Source organism: Natrix helvetica (assembly GCF_964273705.1).
Source record: "Natrix helvetica genome assembly, chromosome: 1".
NCBI lineage: Eukaryota > Metazoa > Chordata > Lepidosauria > Squamata > Natricidae > Natrix > Natrix helvetica.
In genome coordinates this window covers 245,336,091-245,347,927 of record NC_138548.1, presented here as the reverse complement: position 1 = coordinate 245,347,927, position 11,837 = coordinate 245,336,091, and the positions used below count along the sequence as shown (strand labels likewise).

The 11,837-nt window shown below is 46.0% G+C and overlaps 1 protein-coding gene across 5 annotated transcripts in view; it reads left to right on the top strand.

Moving 5' to 3' along the window:
• The first annotated feature begins 995 nt into the window (after positions 1-995).
• Positions 996-11,837, top strand: part of EPN3 (epsin 3) — a 48,659-nt gene continuing 37,817 nt past the window's right edge. For all 5 annotated transcript variants that reach the window (XM_081936385.1, XM_081936388.1, XM_081936386.1 and 2 more), the window contains exon 1: positions 996-2,035. The gene's annotated coding sequence lies outside the window, so the exon portion shown is untranslated. The remainder of the gene's footprint in view (positions 2,036-11,837) is intronic.

The window sequence follows — 11,837 nt, the reverse complement described above, 5'->3', positions numbered from 1 at the left end:
AGAGACAGTGGACTGCTGAGCATGCCCTCCCCACTCAGTTAAAATATATTGTCCTCAATCAATTGAAAAGAAACAGTCTTCAATAAAAATCAAGGAGCAGAATTTTGGTATTCTCCTAGCTATGACTCTGGTTATTTGGCCTTCAACTTCTACAACACTCTAGTCAACACTGCTTGGAATATATTAAAAAAATTGGGCTATGGAATGAAAAATTTTCAAAAGAAAATCCAAGATCTCTGCAGACCACAGCTGAGAAAAGGTAAGAGAAATGTAGCATAATGCTTCTTCCAAAGGTGCCTTGGTATTGAGGCTCAGTCTTTGCAAAGTCAGTGAACTATACTTTCCTGTAAGCAAAGTATCCCACCCCCCTTATTAATCAAATGCTGGCATTGCTACACTTTGTGGTAGTGTTTCTGCGTTTGATGGCCCCTATAATCCACCTCTCTAGTCCCCTCTGCATTTTGCCATTTGTTGTAATCACTGCAATCTCCGGGAAAAGCCTAGATGAATTCTCAGCAGCCTGACCAACTTTTCCGGAAAGATCCAGGACAGCAGTGGCCCCATGCCGGACAGCAGCAGCACTCTAGATTGCATCCTGATAGGTCTCTGTAAGAGGTCTCTGCCATCCTTAACGAGGTGTCAAATCGGGCGCCTCGACTAGGTTGGTTTCCCTGGCCTTGCTTCTTTGGTAGTCTTATCTGGGGGGGGGGGGGCATCCAGCTCCACACCCCACCTCTCAATTGCCCAGATGAATTGCAACTGGCTTCGGAAGGATTTCTCCGCACTTGCTGCTCCCTAATCACTTTCCCCAGTGGAAAGGGAAAGTTAAGGACCTTCCTGAGCAGTAGGACTCTGGGAGGGACGGGACGTTACCCTACACCGGCGCGTCGACCACCCTGTATTCTACTGGCCATTTCGACAATGCAGAGAAGTCTTCCCACACCTCGAGTTTTCGTGAGAAAAGGGAGCCAGTTTGCAGGCTTAGAGTGCACAGAAAGGTGAAGGTTTATTTTCACCCCGGAGAACCTGGGGAAGGGATTACCCGCTCTGAGGAAACAGAGTGGGTACAGTGGGTAAGTGCGCGCGCACGAAAACCATCCGCCTCCGATTCAGATAGGAGGTGGAAAGGCCAGAGACTGGCGAGAGTTTTGTGGCCAGGCGGCAAGGGACGAGGAAGGCCTGTCAGTGCGGCTCCCGCGCCTGTCAAAATCTCGTTGAAGAGACTTGAGAAAGCAATAAACCGCATGGTGGGCGGTCTCGCCTGCAGCGTTGGGTTTCTGGCGAAAGAAAAGTCCAGCGAACCTCCCTCACAGCTCCGATCCAAAAACCAGAGAGGGGCTGGCCGGAATCCGGCCACGTTATTCTTTCGCGCCCGCTGAAAACACCGCCGAAACACGGGAGTCCCTGGCTCCTCTTTCATAATATCTTGGTCAGGTCTGGTTCCAGGTTTCCAGAGAGAAGGCGCGAAAGTACGAGGCGGGTTCGGTCAAAGGGTAGAAAGGGCGCCGTTAAGGGCACCAACGTGGCAGCCACCGGGGTAGGACTCGCGAGGGGGTCCGGCGACGATCCTAACAGTCCCGTTCGGCGAGCCGAGCAACTTTTCACTGTGGAGGGCAGACCAAGCTTCCTCCCACCCAGAACGCGCGCGCACCTGGCCTGCCTGACGCGGCGGTGGAAAAGGCGGTGCGCCCCACCTCCGCGCCAGGTACCCGGTGCGCGGGTTAGGCGCGGAGCGCTGCGCTGACGGATCCGGGTTGGGCTGGCTCTGGGCAGGGCTAGGCTGCGTTAGCAGCTGAGGAGGATCTCGCCACCTGCCATCCACAGAACGGGCTCCCCAGCCCTGGAGAGAAAGAGCGCGGCGAAACCCGAGGTGAGAAGGTCCCTCCTCCTTGCCGCAGCTCCGCCCCCTCCTCCTCCTCTTCCTCCCTTGGTGATCGCTTTGCATCTGTAGCAAACCTGATCCATCCCCGCTCGCTCTTGCCCGATGGCGCTGCCGAACCAAGCCCCGGCCGAGAGCAGGAACCCGAGGCGGCAGGTATGACGGCGGCGGCTCGGCTGGGAAAGTGGTCGGGAGGGGAGGAGGGAGCGAAAGGAAAGTTCTGGACGCCGAGAGCTCTCCTGACTGCAGTGAAGCCCTCTCGGAGGGTCAGCGGTACTTTGGCAACACTCAGCCGCAGGGACGCTCCCCCACCCCCGCTTCCCTCCTCCCCCTCCCCGCGCTCCCCGCAGTACGGCGCCTGAAGTTTTCAGCCGCGTCGGGAGATCCTCGTTGCTTTCCTTCCCGCCGAGGATGTTGCCCTAAAGCAGGAGCGAGGGAGAGGAGGCGATGGTTGCGGTTGGCGCCAACGAGGCAGCTTCCCTCGCTCGCTGCCGGAATGACGGTGATGCGGCGGGCAGCCTGGGATAGTCGCTTGCCTTCCTCCGCTCGCTCTTGCGGGTTGCCGGTGTCCTGAGGCCGCTGGTTCGCGACGGTCCCCGCTTACCACCTCACCCCCCGGCTCATTTAGTTCGAACGATTGGGCCTCTGCTAGGCAGCGGCTGCCTCCAGCAACTCCTCTGAATTTTCCCCTAGGTGCGTACGTGTGTGTTTCCCCGCGCTGGTAGGCAGGTAGTGCGTGTGTGTTCCTAATCAAACCGCCTCCCCCCCCCCCGGTTCCCCCACACCCCTTCTTCGTCGGCCTGTGGCTTCCTCCGTCTCTGGGACCCAGATCGGGATCGCGGCAAGGTTATGTAATGCCGGCTGTTCCGGCTAGTTGGGGCTGGGCTGGCTGCCGCCTCGTCGCATGCGCGCACAGAGGGGCAGAGCGGTGAATGCCAGCCGAGGGTCCCGATAAGCACGTGATAGGCCGTGAGCGGGACCACCCACGAGTGCTCCTGGCCCGAGGAGACGCCTCGCCACCAACCCAAGTTTCCTCTTGGTGCCTCAGCTGGAGAAGGCCCTTCTTTCAGAGGTGCCATCAGAGATGCCATCATTGTAGGAGTCCTCGGGGAAGGAGCCCAGAACCCCCCTCTGGCAGAATGAGCGCATCTATTGCAGCAGGACCGGTTTGCTCAATTGTATTATGAAACCACTGAAGTCCCTGTCTCCGGCGATGTGTTTTGTGTTTTGGGTCAGCTGTGGAAAGTCGAAATTGTTTTCACTCCGCCAGTTTCACTCTCTCGCCTTAATTTTTTTAAAGTCCCTTCAGTCCCTTCCAGTCAACGGAAGGTTGTTAAAAGAGTGAGATGCCGGTGTAGCAGCTTCCTTAAAGGATGAGGAAGTCGGTTTCCTGCCTTGACTTCCCAGAGAAGCGCGGGGGGGGGGGGAGGGGATAAAAGAAGAGGAAAAGTTCTCGAAATAGGAATGTTCCTGGAGAAATTGGTTCTCAGAAATCCTGAATTTCTTGGGGGAGTTTTAAAGACAACTGCTTGATGTACTGATGTAGTCTTCCTTTCATGCTTGTCTCCAGTGCTTGAAGATTGTATTGGGCTAGAGATTGCTTCCCCAGCCCCACATGGCCACTTGCTTCCATCCATTTACTACCACATCTGAGCAAAATAATAATAATAATAAATGGCTTCTTTCCATCCTTGGTTTTATGATGCTGTCAATGCTTTGGATGCCCAAGTCAAATAAAAGTCCTTTATTCTGAGAAACATGCAGTTTATCATCCTTTTCCTTCTATGGAGAGACAACCAAGGAAGGAAAAAGGAGAGCAGCAAAGTTTCACCTCTTCCCTGTGTCCTTTCCCATTCATATTTTTGTCCCGTTGGTATGCTTTCCCTGGATTTATCCAGTTCTGAAGTTAGGACTATTCTCTTTTCTCTGATGGAGACTAAAATATCGATGATGTTTCAAAAAATAAGACAGGATATTATTGGGCAACTGAGAAATGATGAGCCAATCCACCAGGAAACTCTTTCCAAGTCTTGCATGTTAAAAGAAAAAGAAAAAGCTGGAGCCGTGTGGGAGGGATGCCTTCTCTGGTTTGTTGCCGCTGAGAAAATCTGGCATCAGGATACAGGAGAGTTTGCCCTACCATTCCCCATTGACTAGGTGGCAGCTCTTCTTCTGGAATGTGTCAGGAACATAAGGAATTCTTGGAAGCCTGGAATGATTGCTGCTTAGCCTCTTCACTGCCTCCTGTTTCCTTCTTGATGGCTCTTTTATTCAAGGTCACTGCAGTAATTTCATATGTGGCTGCCTGGTGCTGCTGTCTTATCTGCCACACCGTTTCTGTTTCTCTTTCTCTGCATTCTGGGAATATTGTGTTCAATAAATCCTGCTGCTTTTAAACACCCTTGGCAGCACTCTGTAGGCAAAGACGTTCTCTCTTTCCTACCTCTTGTTTCTAGAGCTAAAAATGACAAGTTAACAAGGTTTGTGCTGGCCTTGAAAGCAACTATTTAGATTCTTCCTAAATCTTGGATTTAGGCAAGCTAAAATTACAAGATATTCTGCACATTCTCAGGGTATAGAAAGAAATCAACACTGCCCATATGCCCAGTGCTCCTCTTTTGTCCATGCCAGTCCAAAGCAGTCCTTACAACAGGGTGGGGGGTGGGGGTACCACATTAACTCCTTTATCCCAATATTTGTTACTAGATTTTCTTTTTTATTGTGAATGAAGCTCCCTGGGAGGTTTCTAAAATGGATGTGCACTCAATGCTCCTTGTGCCTGGCACTCTTCAAGGGGATGGAACCCAATATTGGCTAGAAAGAAAAATCCTGACCCTACTCCTCAAGTTCCAATGATTATTTTTTTAAAAGCAGTAATAGAGTATTTGCTTCAGGAGGAAGAGGTGGTAGACTTTCTATCATAGCCTTTTAGAAACTCAGGAGATCTCTGGAATTAGCTGTTTACCTTTTCTTTGGTGGGCTGTTGCTCAGCTCATTAAGAACTGACCTATATGGCAGCCCACCTCTTCTCATTTGCTTTTTTCTGGGAGCCCCCAATATCGCTCATGAATCCAGTTTGCAACTTAGCTGCTTCTGCAGCCTCAAGCTCTCTCTGCCTCTTTTAGTTGTTCCTCTGGGATTGGCCTTTCAGGTTCAAACTTCAATACTTCACTTCCTTTTCTTCATTTAATTCCCAGCATGCTTAAGGCCAAGGCTTCATTTGGCCTCCAGCTTGTTCTTCAACCCTTTGCCAATATCCTTTGGTATTTTCTGCCATGCTAGCAGGGAAGGAAGCACACATTTCGCATGCAGATTTCTGGAGGTTGGGATAGAGAACCTATCACTTTCCAGATGTGCAATTTCCAAAATGTCTCCACCATGGGCCTTGATGGCTTGAGATTCCCATGAAGGCCAGCAATACCCTTTCTGTTTCTGTGGAGAAATCCTTGGCATCGATCATTTTTAAACGTATAATGGGTGATGAAAGACATTCCTGAAAATCATCTGAACCAGAAGGACAAATGATCTGACCAGACCATTGTCATTTTCCAACATAGTATATAAATCAGTCTCTTTCCCACACTTTCTACATAGTATTTGATTCCTGTATTTATTTCTTCCTCCTTGTGCATTTCTTTATTTTGCTGCCTTGTATTTCTCTTTAAGGAGCACACCCAAAACCTTGCCATTTCTGATCCCCCCTTTTTTATTTGGATTAGCTGACTAACTATGGCACTAAACTATTAACAAACACTGCTATGGCTACCATATAAATACTCAATGCTTCTCAGTCCCAGAGTTTTGTGTTCCATACGGCTGTGGTCACACAACAACTTAAAAATTGTGACAACTTGCTGATGGTTCAAACAGTTGAGTCATCGTGGCCTCTTTGTGTGGCCTGTCATTAGCTTTATAGCTAATGCAAATCTTTTTTTAGCTTTTGCTATGAGTTGTCCATTCTCCAGTGATTCTATAGCATACTAAGTTCCAATAGCAGTCATCTTAGTTGCATCGTGTTATTCTTATTCAAAGCAAATAGGTGGCTTTTTTTTCTTTACTTCTTCTGGTGGTGTGTACCAATTCTGTATAATGCTGTGCTTGGCTTTGGTCATTTTTCCTGGCACCACTATGTTCTAAAAACAGTAAGTGGGTTGGATTGTGTACAGAAATCAATATAGGGAAATGACTGTTAAAAGAAACTCTGCTAGCCATGTATTTCCAGATTCTGCATCCCTGACTCACTTGTCATTTCCTTTGGGTGGAGAAGGATATCTCATGTCTCACCTTGGGTTAGGATGGAGGAATATACCCAGGTTGTAGGTTTTGCAAAAGTTGGAGTTGCCCTAGAGAAAAATGGATATGACTCATTTTTGTTCTGCTTTTGGAGTCATACATACTCCAAACTCCATACTTCATATACGAGGAAGTTTAATTCTCAGTAATTTAAGAAAGCAAAGTGTGAAAGAAAGGAGTTAAACTACTGAATTGCAATGAATTTCCTATAAGCTCCTCTAAGGGGTTACATTTAAGAGGTACACATAATTAATATTTCAGATTCAGACACACATAATTAAGATTTCAGATACAGAATTGGAAGATCTTTTGTCCATAGTTTCGTTATTGGCTAAAAAACTCCAGAGGAAAATGTTACTTGTTATTCTCCCAACTATGAAAAAAGATTCAAACTTTTGAAAGATGTTAACTATTAAGAATGGAATAAACAAATATTACTTAGAAAATTTGAGACATCATAACTGAAGATCAAATGACAGCATCTGATTCTTACTGGCTGATGGTTAGATTTTACAATTAATATACTTGTATCTTCAACAACATTCAAGTTGCTCCAATAACTGTCATGTGAGATGCTTTTCAAAGAGTAATGCTAGAGACATGAATCAGCTGATGGGCAGTGCATTTTGAGAAAGATTCTAAATTATTACCAAACTTGGAGTCAGCAGGAAAGTCTTCTGAGGTCAGACATCAACTTTTGCCTTCTTCATCCAGTTTCATGGAGTCATTTAGATCAGAGGCCCCAATATTTGGGGCACCAGGGACCAAGAGAGGTTTTTACATGGACTGGAGGGGGCTGTTCTGACCAAGGCTTCTCGAGAGCATGAAGCAAACTCCTTGTCCTGACAAAAACCCCTTTTATTAATTTACTGTGAATTCTGCTCATTCACATCCAGCAAAGTCTTTCAAGGGAGGATTTACAGTCACAGACCTTATCTGGCTTGGAGAGCTGACAGGCCGATATCTGCAAAACTTGGCAAGGAGTCTCGGACAGTCATGAACCAATTAAGCAAACTAATTGAGTCCTGCAAACTCCACTCCCCTTTCGCTGCTCTTTTGTTTCCTCTGGGAGGGGCCATTCATCATCCACCTGTGGCCTTACTCCCAAGTCGACCTGTTCTTTAGCTGTTCCTTTTGTCTGGTAACTCTGTGCATGCACACACTGGGAACAGGCTCCAGCTGTTCTTCTGCCTCACTGATGTCTGACTCTGAAGGCAACTGATAACTGGCATGTGGCTCTGGCCCCCTCTCTGCCTCCGACACAGAGTTCTCATCAGAGCCTTCCCCAGATTCCAGGACTGGCCCATGTTCCTCCCCAACCTCCTGACTGCCTGAATCTGCTGCCAGCTCCACTGGCGGGCTACAACAAGGGCGTGGGTTCTTCCTGCATGCCACATATGGAACTTCGCTTGTTTGCCTGGCCCGGTTTCTGGCATGCCGCGACCTGGTGCCAGTCCATGAACCGGCGGGGGACCCCTGACCTAGATTACGCTTGACTTCTGTGATGTACAGGAACATTTCCCAGGTATTCTTCCAAAGAAGATAAGAGATAAGATAACCTTTATTGTCATTTTTTACTATGAGCACACTGGCCCACATTAAAAACGAGCCCTTTCTAAATTCACTTGACTCTTAAGAAATCCCTCCCTACTAGTTGCCAGTCTGCCCCTGAGCTAGATCCAAGGTAGTGGCACTTACATGCAAAGCTTTAAATAGCAAAGAGCCAGAGGTGGGTTGCTGGGGGTTCGCACAGATTCGGGCGATCCTCTAGCTAGGAATCTGCCCAATTCGGCGACTCCCCAATACCACCCCTGTCTGGCCACGCCTGCCCCTCCCCTCCCCTCCCACCCTTCCCAGGAGTCTCCACACGGCCCGTTCATCATGCCAGGTAAGTGCAGGGCCACCACAGAGACTCGGGGAGGGGGGAAAATGGGCCTACCAGAGGTTCTGAAAATCCTGAAGACCTCTGGAGCCTGGGGGGGGGGGGGAAGCAGGAGCCTGGAGGCCAATGCCATGGTGCAGGAAGCCAAGTCGGGGCAGCGAACCCGTTGCTGCAATTTTTGAAGCCCACCCCTGCATAGAACCATATTACTTCACAAAAATCTCCAGTTATATCAGCCTCCCCTCTGATGAAAGACCATACCGTTCTCGTTGCTGCCATCTAGCAGTCAATCAGGGTTTTGCAACCTAGATATGTTAGCTGTAGTTTTAAGATTCTCTTTTAAAAACAACTTTTTAAATTGCCTTTTTCAGTCACAAACTCCTGTTAATCTTTCTGATTAAATTTGTTGTGGTTTTTATGTTATTTATTTAAAACATTTACATATCCACCCATTTTATAACAAACTCGTCCTTTATTTTTTTTTAAATCTGTTTTTATTGCCTTTGTTCTTTGGAATTTATGATTGCTCTGTGTAAATTCTGAAATTGCCTATTAACATGCATCAGTACAAGAATACATTTTATAAAGGCAAAACAAGTGCTGTTTTAAAAAGATTTTCAACATTTTCTATCTGTAGTTTATTTATTTGTATTTCATGTTTCTAAACTGCTCATTTCTTTCAAAGAGGGGCACCAGGTGGTGTACAATATAATATCTGATAAATAAAACAATGTATAAAAATTAACATTAAAATTAAGTTCAACCATGATGGAAAAAAAACTCTTTTTCTTTCAAGAAAGGCACATATAAGCCATTATATTATCTACATTTCAGTGATTTATCCTGTGTCCCACTTAGATTATTTCTGAACCAGGGGTGGAATTCGACCGGTAGCTCCGATGATCAGCTGGGAGTGAACCGGTTTTTCCAAACGATCACCGAACGTGGTTAAACCGGGAGGATCCCGCCACTGTTCTGAACCCCTTGTGGATTCCAAGAAAACATTTAAAATTCTTCAGATCTACCTTGGCCTGAAGATTGAAAGATAAGACTAGTAATGCTGGCACACTGACTTTAAGGGAAGTTTCTTCCCATTTTCAATCTTTTTATCAGTTTCTGGGATATATAAAGATAGCTCCCACAAAGATTGATGGAAGTGTAGATACTCAAATACTATATTGCACATGGGGAGCAAAGTTCAGTGTTATTTCCTCCTACCCTCCAAGCAAGCCATATTTGCCATGTGCCCTATTACAGGTAATCCTTGACTTAAAACAGACCATTAAGTGGCCATTTGAAGTTATAACAGCATTGAAAAATGTGACTAATGGCCATTTTTCACACTTACAACCATTGTGGCATTCTCCATAGTCACATAATCAAACTTCAGATGCTTGGCATCTGATTCATATTTATGTCCATTGTAGTACCCAGTGACGTGCGGTAAGGTTTATGGCTGGTGAGGCACGGACGTCATCAAATGATCATCATGAAGGGAGGACTGCGACAACTTTGATCTTTGCAAGCGTGCAAGCAAAATATCCCAGGATCACGGTGGCGGGGGCAGAAATTCCTTCCGCTGCGCTGCAGAGAAGAGCCACGCTGTGCAGGAGGCTCCTCAGTGCTAGCCTCAGATCAGTGTGAGCCGCGGTCCCCTTCATGTTGGCTCAGGAAGGAGGTGAATGGGACCGCGTGTGCAGGAGGCTCCTCAGCGCTAGCCTCAGATTAGCATGAGCCACGGCTCGCACTGATCTGAGGCTAGCGCTGAGGAGCCTCCTGCATAGCGTGGCTCTTCTCCGCAGGGCCGCGGAAGGAGTTGCAGTCCCTGCCACCCTGATCCTGGGGTATTTTGCTTGCACGCTTGCAAAGATCGAAGTTGTTACAGTCCTCCCTTTTTTAGAGGCTTTTTTAAGCCTCATCTCAGCACTCGCCTTTTCCCTTTTACATTTTTTTTCTTCTCATGAGAGCAGTGAGGCTCTGCCTCCCCTGCCTCCCCTGACCGCACATCACTGGTAGTACCCTGGGATTGTATGATCCCCTTTTGTGACCTTCTGACAAGCAAAGTCAATGGGAAACCAGATTCACTTAACAATCACATTACTAATTTAACAACTACAATGATTCACTTAACAACTGTGGCCAGAAAGGTTGTAAAATGGGGCAAAACTCACTTTACAAATGTCTCACTTAACAACAGAAATGTTGGGCTCGATTGTGGTGGTAAATTGAGGTGGTGGTACATATAAAGAATCTGTGCAGTAGGGATGTGAGAATGAGCCCAGAAATCTGACATTGTTTACTAAGTCACTAAGTGGGAGGTGACCTCACATTCTTAGTAGGACAGAATGGGCTAAATTTTGGGGTAGAGGGTATGCTTTTGTTTCGTTTTTAATTCAAAGGCTGCTAGGATATGGCAATAATAATAAGAGTGTCACTAGACAGCATGAAGATTGAAGAATGTTCAGGTTTTTTTCCGTGCAGGCCTTTTGGGTAAAATAAATGCATTGCATTTACTGGGAGCTTAGTAGATCAATTTTGCTTCTTTTTTAATCCAAGAAACCCAGAATGTTTACTTAAGACCTTCTTCAAGCAGCAACAACTTGAATGGTTCTTCATATCCAATGTACCACCTGTATCTTTGAAAAAGAAAGTGACACAGTTATCAATCCTTGCTTAGGACATTTAATGCATGTATGTGCATACACATCTATGTGTCCTTGGCTGGAGATAGTGCTCAGAAGCCATGCCCTTTTTTTATTGCTGCTCTGATATTGTGAAATAAGATCTCATCTGAGATACAGATGAGTCTGGTAAACGTCATAAAACTGCTCAAAAATTGGCAGTTCTGACAAGGTTTTAGAAATGAACACAAGTGCCACTCTTAATTTGATTGTGTGTATTAACTGATTTTATCTTATTGGTAATACGATTTTAGTGAGACTTTAACATGTTTTTTATTATATTGTGAATCATTTAGAGTTTAATTTTGGCAGGATTCAAATAAATTGAAAAACAATTTAGTAGCTGGGAAAACTAGGCTTAAGTCTTTGAATAAGGCTGAGTGTTACAGAATCTCCTGTCACTTCCATTGCAATGATGCCTGTATGAATTCATAATCTCATTGTTGACTTCCATAAAATTCAATGGATAGCATGTTCCAGTGTAAGAAAATTCAATGGATAACATGTTCCAGTATACATGTATGTGAATGTGTGTGTGTGTGTGGGGGGGGGGGCTGCTCAGTTGTCATCCCTATCTATTGATTCAGATCGAAATGATAAATCGCAACTAAAGTTTCAGAAGTCAAAGATACAGAGAAAGAAATAAAGTTACAGGAGAACTACCTTGGGGATAAAAATGGGGAATATGATCCCTTTTACTTATAGTATTTGGATGGAACGGTTATGTGCTTTACCAGGTCAAGTAAAAATGTGCCAGGATAGTAAGATATTTAATATAGCCTTCCATAGTTCATTGTCCTACAGCTGCCTGATGAATGCGGAGAACTGTAGTTTTAACACTAGAGGGACGTTTGACTTTGACCACTGAGGAAAGGTTTAAAAAAACATTTTCTCACTTGTATGTCTTCTTATTTTAAAAATGTTCATAGTAAATTCAGCCTTTTTAACAGGGGTGGGTTGCTGCCGGCGTTACTGCCGATTTGCTCTGCTCATGTGCCCCCTTCGTGCATTGCTTGTGCATGTGCAGTTGCCTGTAAATTGTTCTGCACATGCGCAGAACATTATAAAATGACTAAAAAAGATGCCGGCAATGGCATGAATG